Source organism: Balaenoptera borealis (assembly GCF_965194805.1).
Source record: "Balaenoptera borealis genome assembly, chromosome: 5".
Classification (NCBI taxonomy): domain Eukaryota; kingdom Metazoa; phylum Chordata; class Mammalia; order Artiodactyla; family Balaenopteridae; genus Balaenoptera; species Balaenoptera borealis.
Genome location: NC_138862.1, coordinates 52,758,956 through 52,772,912, shown reverse-complemented (window position 1 = coordinate 52,772,912; position 13,957 = coordinate 52,758,956). Strand labels below are relative to the sequence as shown.

The 13,957-nt window shown below is 34.5% G+C and overlaps 1 protein-coding gene across 2 annotated transcripts in view; it reads right to left on the bottom strand.

Annotated features, from left to right (window-relative positions):
• ALCAM (activated leukocyte cell adhesion molecule) overlaps window positions 1-13,957 on the bottom strand; it is a 205,741-nt gene that overhangs the window by 189,008 nt on the left and 2,776 nt on the right. The window lies entirely within an intron of this gene.

Below are 13,957 nucleotides of genomic sequence, written 5' to 3'. Positions count from 1 at the left end.
TACCAAAACCAGACAAAGACACTACAAAAAAAGAAAATTACAGACCAATATCACTGATGAATATAGATGCAAAAATCCTCAACAAAATACTAGCAAACAGAATCCAACAACACATTAAAAGGATCATACACCACGATCAAGTGGGATTTATCCCAGGGATGCAAGGATTCTTCAATATACGCAAATCAATCAATGTGATACACCATATTAACAAATTGAAGAATAAAAACCATATGATCATCTCAATAGATGCAGAAAAAGCTTTTGACAAAATTCAACACCCATTTCTGATAAAAACTCTCCAGAAAGTGGGCATAGAGGGAACCTACCTCAACATAATAAAGGCCATATATGACAAACCCACAGCAAACATCATTCTCAATGGTGAAAAACTGAAAGCATTTCCTCTAAGATCAGGAACGAGACAAGGATGTCCACTCTCACCACTATTATTCAACATAGTTTTGGAAGTCCTAGCCACGGCAATCAGAGAAGAAAAAGAAATAAAAGGAATACAAATTGGAAAAGAAGAAGTAAAACTGTCACTGTTTGCGGATGACATGATACTATACATAGAGAATCCTAAAACTGCCACCAGAAAACTGCTAGAGCTAATTAATGAATATGGTAAAGTTGCAGGATACAAAATTAATGCACAGAAATCTCTTGCATTCCTATACACTAATGATGAAAAATCTGAAAGAGAAATTATGGAAACACTCCCATTTACCATTGCAACAAAAAGAATAAAATACCTAGGAATAAACCTACCTAGGGAGACAAAAGACCTGTATGCAGAAAACTATAAGACACTGATGAAAGAAATTAAAGATGATACCAACAGATGGAGAGATATACCATGTTCTTGGATTGGAAGAATCAACATTGTGAAAATGAGTATACTACCCAAAGCAATCTACAGATTCAATGCAATCCCTATCAAATTACCAATGGCATTTTTTACGGAGCTAGAACAAATCATCTTAAAATTTGTATGGAGACACAAAAGACCCCGAATAGGCAAAGCAGTCTTGAGGCAAAAAAATGGAGCTGGAGGAATCAGACTCCCTGACTTCAGACTATACTACAAAGCTACAGTAATTAAGACAATATGGTACTGGCACAAAAACAGAAACATAGATCAATGGAACAAGATAGAAAGCCCAGACATTAACCCACGCACCTATGGTCAACTAATCTATGACAAAGGAGGCAAAGATATACAATGGAGAAAAGACAGTCTCTTCAATAAGTGGTGCTGGGAAAACTGGACAGCTACATGTAAAAGAATGAAATTAGAATACTCCCTAACACCATACACAAAAATAAACTCAAAATGGATTAGAGACCTAAATATAAGACTGGACACTATAAAACTCTTAGAGGAAAACATAGGAAGAACACTCTTTGACATAAATCACAGCAAGATCTTTTTTGATCCACCTCCTAGAGTAATGGAAATAAAAACAAAAATAAACAAGTGGGACCTAATGAAACTTCAAAGCTTTTGCACAGCAAAGGAAACCATAAACAAGACGAAAAGACAACCCTCAGAATGGGAGAAAATATTTGCAAATGAATCAACGGACAAAGGATTAATCTCCAAAATATATAAACAGCTCATTCAGCTCAATATCAAAGAAACAAACACCCCAATCCAAAAATGGGCAGAAGACCTAAATAGACATTTCTCCAAAGAAGACATACAGATGGCCACGAAGCACATGAAAAGATGCTCAACATCACTAATTATTAGAGAAATGCAAATCAAAACTACAATGAGGTATCACCTCACCCCTGTTAGAATGGGCATCATCAGAAAATCTACAAACAACAAATGCTGGAGAGGGTGTGGTGAAAAGGGAACCCTCTTGCACTGTTGGTGGGAATGTAAATTGATACAGCCACTATGGAGAACAGTATGGAGGTTCCTTAAAAAACTAAAAATAGAATTACCATATGACCCAGCAATCCCACTACTGGGCATATACCCAGAGAAAACCATAATTCAAAAAGACACATGCACCCGAATGTTCATTGCAGCACTATTTACAATAGCCAGGTCATGGAAGCAACCTAAATGCCCATCAACAGACGAATGGATAAAGAAGTTGTGGTACATATATACAATGGAATATTACTCAGCCATAAAAAGGAATGAAATTGAGTCATTTGTTGAGACGTGGATGGATCTAGAGACTGTCATAGAGTGAAGTAAGTCAGAAAGAGAAAAACAAATATCGTATATTAATGCATGTATGCAGAACCTAGAAAAATGGTACAGATGAGCCAGTTTGCAGGGCAGAAGTTGAGACACAGATGTAGAGAATGGACATATGGACACCAAGGGGGGAAAACTGCGGTGGGATGGGGATGGTGGGGTGCTGAATTGGGCGATTGGGATTGACATGTATACACTGATGTGTATAAAACTGATGCCTAATAAGAACCTGCAGTATAAAAAAACAAACAAAACAACTAATACTAAACTTTCATTGGGTTATTTGTATGGAAACATGTTAATATAAATGTTTCAGACATTACATGAAATTTCTAAAAATCTTATATTTGTATTTGTATGGAAATATGTATGGAAATATGTTAATATAAATGTTTCAGACATTAAAAAATAAATAAATAAATAAATTTAAATAAATTTTTGTATTTCTCTGGATGATCTTACATTTAATGTTCAATGTCTATGAAAACTCAAAGAAGACAGTTATTAAGGTTTTTATTTTATGTTAATCTGGATTGACACCTGGAGGAAAAATTAGTCTAACTTTATTTCATTTCTTTTTATACTTCACTGTGTAGCTTGGGTAGAATACGGCAAATACTGTTTTGTTTTTTTTTAAAAGAACCATAATTCAGGAGATTAGTCATTCTCTAATTAAATTTTTAAAAGCAATTGACAAATTGTCTCAATACAGATATTTCTAATTCATATGTGAATATATGTAGGCTTTATTAATAATCGATATTTCTAATTTTGACTAATGTGTTTATTCAATCATCATATATGTACTGGGGATATACTGTATATCAGTAGACACTGAGCAGAATAAAGATTAAGACATACCCCCTGCCTCTCGAACACAAAAATCTTCTAAAGTAGAGAGAAACGAATAAATAGGCAATAGGCAATAAGTAAAATTAGCTCTGGAACTACACTGAACGGACACTTTAGGGCGATCAACGAAGAATTTCTGGAGAAGATGGAATCTAAACTGTGTTCTGAAGGGTGGAGATGCTAGCTATTTTTCAGGCAAAGGGAGGGTGATGGGGGAGGGTGCAGAGAGAGTGCTGGAAGAAGACAGTGACATGAATAACAACACAGGAAACAAGGCCATGGCACAATTAGAAGTATGGCTGGAGCATGGACTTCCAGGAAAGACTGTGTTGAGAAATGCATGAAGGACCTTAAATGCTATGCTAAGAAGTTTGCAGTTTATCCTTACTGTAACAGGGAGCCATTGAAGTATTTTAAGCAGAGCAGTTACAAGATTCTATTCATATCTTACTCATTTTAATGGCATAGGGGAGAAGAGATTGGAGGGGCGCTAGACTGAAGTTTGGGAAAACTTTAGCCTGTTTATTTTGTTCACTTCCTTAAAACTGCTTATGATCACTACTCTATTTTACTCAGAATCTAGAGTCTATATAAATCTGTTATAAGCACACACACATCTTCTTACTCCTAAGTTACCTCTGGCCAACTTACAGAAACGACCTACAACAGCAATATGCTCTCAGGCATTGTGAACTACAATCTGCAAGGTGTCTCTTTTTTAGCCTTAATTTTACCTCTAAGTTTAGATTTCAACCACAGGATCACAATGCAATGATGTTTCATTATCAGATAAGAATTGTGTCATCATGAATATGATACTAATAATTAATGAATAAAGTCTAGGCATTTGTGAATGATTTATTTATTTTATATAGTGAATAGATTCAAGGTTATGCCCAATAAATAATATGACATCACTCTCATTAATATTCCACTTCTTGAGTAGGAAAAAAAGGTGGAGTGGGGAGGAGCTACAGCTGTCAATTTTATAATTTTGAACAACCTGAGACCTCTCTTCTTTATGTACTTATCGGAGTAAGCTGGGTTTATATTTGTATTTGCGGGAAGGTGGAAAGATTAACTGAAATTAAATATTTCAATAATACTAACAATTATTGAGAGCGTATTATTTGAGAGTCATACTACTGAATGAGTTTATCCCTACTGCACAAATTAAGACAGAAGACGGGTTAAGCAATCTGCCCAGTGTCACCCGGCTGGGAGGGTGGAGGGTGGAGATACAGGTCTCAGAACCACACAGTCTGGCTCCAGAAGCCACATTCTCAAACTCTAATCTATCACAGAAAGAAAACTAAATAAAACCAGCACTTACTTTAAAGAACGCTTAAAACCGTAATGCATAAACTACAGGCCTCAATCCCAGGCAGCCCTACTAGCACCGCCACAAGAGCACATATCTAATTTTAATATGAAATGTTTAAAATCTGTCTCTGTTTTGGAGATTCTTATATGTACCAGAGAACTGGGCCGTTTCTTTAACTGATGGCATTTTCGAAATAAATTAGGAGGTCTATGTGTGAGATTATGCAATTTTCTGCAGAACTCAAAAAAATAATTTCCATTTTGGATAAAGAGTAAATGGGGATCGTCATTTAAAACCTTTTTTTCCTTAATTGGACCTCCAGTAAAAATTATTGCTTACCATTGATTCAAACCTATATAAAATTTTCTAAATCACTGTATAATTTTGAACCTTAGAATTTTTAAGCTGCAAAGATCTTAGAAATCATATGAGACAATACTTCCTTGACAAAAGTGAACCTCATAAAGGGTAAATGATTTGTCAGGGTCACACAGGTGATGGATATCAACTTAGATTGAAAATATAATTGGAGTTATCTAAATCAAGGGGATATTGGGGAAAATAAAAAAGAGGGAAAGATATGAGTATAGGCCATTTCCACATAGAAATCTATAATCACTTGATTAAAAATCTAGGCAGAATGAGAAAAATACTATTTTTCTTCTCCTATTCTAATATATAACTGTTTTCACTTAATAGAAACCACAAAAGTATTATCAAAATATTCATTATTTTATTGGAAATAAACTTTGTTCTCCTTTGATGCTTTGCTATATTAAAGTATGCTTCTCAAGAGTACACCTACTTTAATTTCTTCTAGTGATTTATTATCCAAAGGGTATAGGGAACTAAGAACTAGGGTTTTAAAACAATTATTTGTAGAAGCATTTTTTGAATTCCATTAACAAGAGGAAGATATTACTCAATTTCAAAAAAACATTAATATTAAAATTACAGATTTTTAATAATTTCACTATTAAATTAGAGGTCACCAGAAAATCATAATTAATAGAAGCACCCTCCAGTGCTCACAAAAAAAAAGGTAGTGGAGCTCCCTCTATTGAATTATGGCTGAGAAAATATGCCTTGTATTTAAAATCATAATTTTATCTTCAAAACAATTCTATTATAATAATTGTAAATTTTTTCTCTTTCTAAGCTCTAGTACCTTTCAAATTATAGAAGCACATATGCAATATCAATTTCTAAGAATAATATTGTAAATTACATATGTCTATAATTTTAGAATGTGTTATTTCTCTTTCACGGTTTTTGTTTGCAGGAAATTACATTTTAAGGCTGCAATTTTCAATTTGCGTTTTTCTTTTGTTTTCCTTGAGTTGGTAAAACTAAAAAGTTATTTGACAGATACTGGGACTATGATACATCCTAATAAGAATATGAATTCCAATTTTGTTATGGAAACTCAAAAATGTAGTTTAATGGAACTAAATATATCTTCCAACCAGTAAAATGCGGTATTTCACATATTTTTATGATATGAATAAACTGGCATTTATTATAATATTGTGATTACTTAAAAATGTGATTCATAATGATTATTATTGGTTGAGAGTCCACTGTGTGCCAGGCACTGAGACATGCGCCATACACTCATTATCTTTTTGAATATTCATATCAAATGAACTTGATAGTACTGTAATCCTCATTTTACAGAAGAGAAAAAAGGACAAGAGACAGTAATCAAACTAATGCTCTGATCCAGAGCCCAAGCTCTTGAGCGCTTGTGCAATGGAATATATGCTATGTATTGACAGTCTGTGAAATCTGTAAGCCTTGACAGTCTATAAAAATTAAGCAATTATTTTTTAATACCACTGAGGTATAGCCACACGGTACACAAAAAAGTCACTACTCAGGCAGTTCAAATCCTTTCTAGCTGAACATTTAGGATCAATTCTAAAAAATGATAACCTCTAAACTATACCTGGAAACTCTATTCTTTTTAATGCTTTATCATTTATTTTAGAAAGAAGACATACTTCTTATCAGCAAAGAGAAAAAAAGCTGAACAGATGCAGGTTTTGTTTTAATAAACAGATACTTATTTGCCATTCTAGTATGATAAGAAAAGCAATTTTATCATATGCTAATAAGTCATTTCTAAAGGAAAATTTCTATTTGAGAACTAAATTACCATATACTGGGGTTGGGTTGAGTAGGGGATTAATCCAACAGGGTAAATACAAATATGTATTGCATTTTACTCTTAGATCTGATATCAAAAGCATTATTCATATTTAGAGCCATGCTCATCTCTGCAAAAATATAAAACTTATGCCTTATGACCAACATAAACACTTTTCTTGGGAAGTGTCATACCTATCACCACATAGAGAAAATGCTTGCAGAATGAAGTATAAATGCCACAAGTTTGGACATTTAAAACTAAATGCTAAGCAGAAACTGCTTTAGTTTCATAAAATTACAGTATGTACATACTAATATTAAGTCCATTATGAGTGTTTGTTGCCTTGTTTTAAAAATATATCTTCAGCATATGCTTGTTGAAAACTCTTCATGTACATATTTTATGTTTTTTTAAATAAAAGTAACTATAAAAATATATTTTACTCCTTTTCACAATAGGTCCAAAAATTACAGGGTGAAACATTTAATAGTACTGATTTTTAAAATAAATTTACAGAAGATGGTATTTTTATCAGCTCATAAACAATTTTGACAAGCCTGTTAAAACAAACTTGTTGGAAGAAATGTTCAAAATATGATTTACTTAAAAATAACTGAAATCTGTTTAGTAAAACCTATTAAACTGGGTTTACAAAATGGCATTAGTTAGACGTATATTGCATCTACAATGAACAAACACGAATATCTGGAAACCCTCTGTGTAATGAAAAACATTATCAACTACTCTTAAGGCTCACATCTTGTTGTCTCTTAATCCACTGCTTCAGTTAATCTCATCTCACAGAGTATGAATCTTCTAAAATGGAAGAAAATATGGCTTACAATTACATGGTTTATGTTCTAAAAGTTACCCATCTTATGTGGAAAGAACAATGATAATAATTCATAATAAATGCACTTCTTTCCTGCATTTGTGGCTCCATCTCATGTATAAAAATTTAGGCACAAATCTGTCTATAGCTTTTGCCTTACATATGAGTGTGTGTGCCTTACTCCTATAATTTTCATTTTTTCCATAAACTTTAAATAAATAAGAACCAACATATTATCCTGGTTTTTAAGAAGTTATAGTAATAGTACAGAGTTATGGAGGAAGTATGGGGAAGGCGCATCCCCATACACTTTATCTGGGACTAAAGATACTCTTTGTTAAATAGAGATATATTTGACATATATTTGTTTTAGGTGTACAGTATAATGATTTGATAGATGTATATATTGCAAAAATGATTACCACAATAAGTTTAGTTAACATTCATCACCACACATAGTTACAATCATTTCTTGTGATGAGAACTTTTAAGATCTACTTCCTCAGCAACTTTCAAATATACAATATAGTATATACTCTTTGAACCGTAGTTTTAGAATTTCTTTCTAAACAAAAAATACACATATTCTTTGACTCAGCAATTTCACTTCTAAGACATTTTCCTGCCAACATAATTGCTCATATGGACAAGAACAAGTATTAAGATGTCCACTGCCATATTGTTTGTAACAAATAGATTAGAAACAATCTACATTTCCAAGAGCTGGGGAAATGGTTAATTATGGTGTGTACAATAAACTCCAATACACCATGTTAAAAAATGAGGTAAAGCTATGTGTGCTGATATTAGATATTCTCTTAATATCCAACATATGATGCAAAGTGAAAAAGGAAAGATACAGTATTTTCTCACTAGATATGTTTAAAGGGTGGGAAGTTTATATGCAAATATGTGCTAGTATATAAGCATTTGAATAAAATCAAAGAGATCCTCTTCTGAACTCCATAACTGGTAAGTAAATTAGGGAAATTACAAAAAAAGTATTTGAACAACTTCAAGGAATTCCTGGTCACCTCCAGGAGTTAGAGCCATGTTCCTCCTCCTTAGTGTCTTCACTCATCCCATTCTCTCAGCCCATATCTTTTATTTGATTATTTCTCATCTCGTACTTCAGATATCACTTCCTGAAAGAACCTTTCTGATTTTTTCCTAAACTCCAGACCAAATTTGGCCACACTGATGTAAAATGCTCTTTATGTGTCCTTGCCATACTTAGCAAAAGTTCTAGCAAATAATTATGTAATTAGTTGACTGATGTCTGTTTCCCAGAGAGAACATAATTTCTTGGAGTGACAGTGGACCTTGGCTATTTAGTAACTAGTTCATGGCAGTATCCCCAGCACCAAGCCCAATGCTTTGCACATATTGAGCACAATAAATATTTATTGAATGCTATTATTATACGTTGAATGGTTAATTGACAAGAGTTTTAATTTTGGATTGGTTAACAATATGACCTTAGGCAAGTAGCTAAGTAATTTTAAGGTTCTTCATAGCTCCAAAACCTTGAACCTATGGGTCTAAACATACATCAAACTAAGAACATTGTTGTCTCTAAAAATGGTGGTTAATCTTCTACTGAATTTTAGGTAATCTCTTTACCTGTATCTTCATCTATCTCAGCTGTCAAATAAGAGAACTGAACAAGATAGACATCTAAGGCACCTTCTCATTTTTCCAATAACCCCTCTTCTACCACATTTTAGCTTCTGATCATGAATTGCATGCCTTTAACCCTTCAATTTCTCTCTCTCTCTCTCTCTCTCTCTCCCTCCACACACACACACACATATACACTTTCCATAATTTTATTCCTGGGGAAGATAAAAGTTTGAGCAGTAGGAAACAGTACTCTTATTGGACACTGCTCTATAATATATGAGCCTCTATAATATTTCTTGCCCAATAATCTGGAAGAAGAGGGTGTAGACTGTGAATATGGGGCTGAGGATCTGCAGTAAGGATCCCTGCTGTTGCCACACCCCTCACTACTATCGTGAGAGGTAGACTTCCATCAAGAGAACTAGCCTAGGGAAGCCTATTAGAAAATGAAAGACCATGGAGAAGAATTAATTTTTCCTGAACAACAGACAGACTACAGTAGAATGGCATGGAGCTAAAATCAGAAAAGCACCCAACTGTCCAGCTTAAATTGCCAAACTGCAAAATAATGAACTACATAAAATAGTTGCTGTTTTAAACCGCTATATTTTGGAGTACTTTATTATGTGGCATAGTTAACTGATACACTGTGGTTCAAAATTTTAATAAGAGTAGCAAGACTTATTTTTCTGTTTTTTGCTTGATTTGGAGCTAGGCAAATTTTATAGCCAGAAACCACCCAACTATTAGGGAAAGTACTTGGGAATATGCTGACAAGAGTTTTACCCACAGTGTCCAATGCCCGCTCCCTTCAATCCGTCTTATTAAGGACAAATCTATGGCATCCTTTACCCATGTGCTTAGACAGTACCCTCTCACCTTTCCTACCTCCATCTGCTTTTGGAGTTTTCTGAATATCTGGGACATTCAGAGATATTTGAACCAAATAACATGTGGGTGATCAATTAGGAATAGTCAGTCTTGGCACCAACTGTTCTGGCTATATTGTTGGCTGTCCCAAGTCAGGTCACCATATCTAACTGATACAACTATAGTTCACATGTACAAAAAAACTTGAGACCCTCCTTCAATTTTATAGACATCCTTGGTAATTTATTTTTAGATCTAAATTGATAGTGGAGCTACTGAGAAACCTCACAGAAGAACAGAATGGGAATTGTGCAGTTGGCTAAGAAAGGATTTCAGGATCAAATTGAAACAGGCCTTCCCTAGATAACTGCATGGCTAAGTACAGCTCCCAGGTGAATTTCAAACATCATTATTCTCTTGGCATCTCAGGTTGATTCGGTTTCCACTCCAATCCATGGAATCCTTAATGTTCCACACCTACTACAATATTCTGGGGTTCCAGCCATAACCTTATATCTCTCTTATACTTGACATTAAAGAGGCATATAACCCCTTATTGATACTTCACTATAGCTGATACTTAAATAAAAAAGGTTAGAAATATTCAGTTTGTCAGGATGAGGAATGTCTTATAGTTAAGTATTCTAAGACAGATACATAGACAGTCAAGTCATTAATAATTATTGTCAGCATCTAATTTGCCATCCAAACTGCACTTTTGAGAGTAAAAAGGGTACCATTAATAATCGAATAAACCAGGCATAAACCAGGAGTGCCTTGGATATACCAGGATGTATGGATCATGGAGTGATAGAGAACAGAGCTTTAGGGGAAAAAAGGCAAGGAAGCAAGCCAGGGAAACTGGACAGCTGAGTAATTTCTGATTAGTCTATTCTCCCACAATTTTGTTTCATTTTATTGCAATGCTATGAATTCTTAGAAGATCAGACACAGTCATGTTCATTGAAGTACCTCAACTCAAAGTTGAATTATGTAATCCTTTGATTAGAAACTATTTTGGATTTTGCACAACTCTGATTGCCCCTTGAATGGAATGGATAATTGAGAACTGACAGGATAAATAAGAGAGGAAGCAGTTAAAGCTAATTTCAGTCTTGGAACATACACTACAATAATGGGCTATGATAACAGGTTACTATAAAACAATTACTGAATACCATAGCACAATTGGAACTAGTCCTAGCTGAAATATATATGGTATTCTGTCTAATAAGGTTCGGGGGAAAGAACATAAATTTTGTTATTTAAACAGAGAAATTGGCTGGATGAAAATATCAGTAACTCCAAATATATGATAATATTTTGTACACTATAGGGATACTTGTAATAACTGTAGGATTTAACCTTATCAAAGAGCCTACAATATTCTCTTCTTGAATATAGAAGATATATTTCAGTCTTGGCTTTGTTCTCCACAGGGAAAGGAAACTTCTGCCCTAATAAAAAAAAAGTAATGAGAAATATAAATGGACATTTTTCTGGACATTTTATTGAAAATAAAAAGGAGCTGATATCCAAAAGTAATAATCAAATAAATATTAATTCATCACACAGCACTCCCAAGAAAATTTTCTTTAGTATTCCAGTGAGTTAGCTCAAGTCTTAATATGCCACATACACTCATGTGTGAGAAATAAAATGGGCCTTTGTGAAAAACCTAACAGTGAAGAATAAAATTAACACTCTGAGAAGAACTAAATTTAAGTTTCCATGTATACACACAGGCACAGAGATACTCTTTTATCAGAGCTGTACCTATGTTGCTCTCCTGCGTATTTGGGATAACATGTTGCATGTATCAGAGAGCTAGAACTCTTTGATGATGTTTTATGTGAAATAGATGGCCAGAACAAAAAGAGGTGTGTTTGGGAATATAAAACAAGGTGATTATAAAGCATTTAAAATACTATATGACAAAAAGCTGCCATCTTACACTCAGTAATGCTGACAACTTAGTGCTCAGTTTTACAAAGGCCTATATTTAGTGTCATGAAAACTTGAGGGAGAAAAAAAACATTTTTGCCTGCTTTTAATAAAATGGTCAAAGTGATAATTAAGTGGAATAAATTAAAGAGTGTTATTCTATTAAGAATATAATAAAAGTCTTAATATAGCATGTTTTACTTGAAAAATTCAAAATACTGAGCAAGGGAGTCACTAATCTCACCAAAATCAGAACAATGTACTACATAGGGAGATAATTTTACAGATGGGAAATAAAAAGGAGTAGAAAAATAACTTCCCCCAAGTTTACAACATTCTTATGCAGCACAGCTAAAAACTGAACACATGAGTACTGACTCCATTATAAAGAATTTTTTGTTGACACTTAGGAGTCTTAAAGTAGGTTTTTACTGATTTTCTTCTTTTTAATAAGTCCACAATAGACAAGCATTTTCTTCTAAATTTCTATTTAAAAAGATATGCTAGTTTGAATTTTCTAAAAAGTCAGAAAAAGTTTGGAATCTAGTCATGAAAATATTTTGGATTTCTATAGATTTGAAAACAATGGGAAAGCATTATTATTTTCTATTTCCTTCTGCACTGTACTTACAACCATGGAGCAAATCAACTTCTTTGTTTAGGAGCCTTTTTAGGGTGTACATATAAGGCTTTGTCACATAAATATATTAGCATCAACCATCACTTACATTTTATTCTAGGAACTATATATGAAGTTTAAATAGAGCCAGTCGTCCAGAAGGAATGGGTTGCATAAATGGGTTTTTTTTTTTTCCGACCCAAAGCCCTTTCTGACTGTTGGGGTCTCTTTTCCCAGGAGAATGGGAGACTAATTCTCTCCAGTATACATTTTTTTAATAGCCTTATTCAGGCTTGGAGGAGTAATCACAAGATACGAGTTTATAAAAGTAGGAAAAAAGACGGAAAACTAGCAATTGGGAGCCACTGACATTTTTCTAGTAATACAACTTATATGAATCGTATCTGTCCAGGCTGTCTGAAAGCATTAGAAAAATACAGTTGGAAAATGACTCTGCCTTGCCTAAATGGGTTTTTTACCCCAGGTCATTAGAAACAAATGGTTGAGCTGGCAGAGCTCTCAGAGAGCAGAGCCTTGGTCCACCCTTTTCCTTACACATGAGAATACTGAAACCCAAAATGTTGAAATGACTTGCCCAAGTGCCTGAAGGTAAGTGGTCCCAAAACAAACCTAGGAAAGCAGTCTACTGAAAATAGTGCCCCATTAAATCACAAATTGCTATTGGATTAAATAAATCATCAAAGAAAAAGCAGTTTTACTGCCTACTAAGCAGTTTGCAGTTTTGAAATTATAAATTTTAATAGTCCCACATCAGTTAGTCTGAATGGACATTATCTGAATTGATGCTCTTCCCAAGGCCTATTGAGATAAACGGATACATTCCAAACATGATATCCTACTGAAAAAAAAGCTTGAAGTGTGTTTACGTCTTGGAATGAACTTTTTATCAGTGAGCAATTAAGAAACATTCCAGAGGGGGTGCACACAGATGACCCAAGAGAAGAAACAGTTCAGGGCCCCCATCTCCTTGTAAATAATCAAGGAAAGCCTTTTTTTTAAAGCAATACAAAATGTTACCACAGGCTGACGCTCTTTCTACGAGAATAATAAAATTCTTGCTCCCTCGGATGCTGAGCACATACTTCGTTGCCTTCATCTCCGAATTCCGTTTCCGTGGTTCACAGATAATTCTCCTCCTGCCTTCAAAACAGGTAACATGCCATGCCTAAAATATATCCATGGCTACGTAGCGACTACAGACCAACAGACCTGCAGAGGCAGTTTCACAAACTCTAGTTTTTGTTCTCTAGGTCTGGACACACTATCAAAACCGCTCCGGAAATGAAGGGCTGCAGGCGGGCCAGTTAGTCCCTTTGCCTAAGCCAGCTATTGGTGCTGCATCCCCCCACGCCCGGGCTCAGCGGTGCAGAAGCCTCTGAAGGAGAGGCACTTGCCGTCCAGGACTTGCATCCTGAGTCTGGACGTGGCGCTTTTAGTGCCATAATTCTTTCTTTTAAAACACACTGACGCCGCACCGAAAATCTGGCGCATTTGCCAGC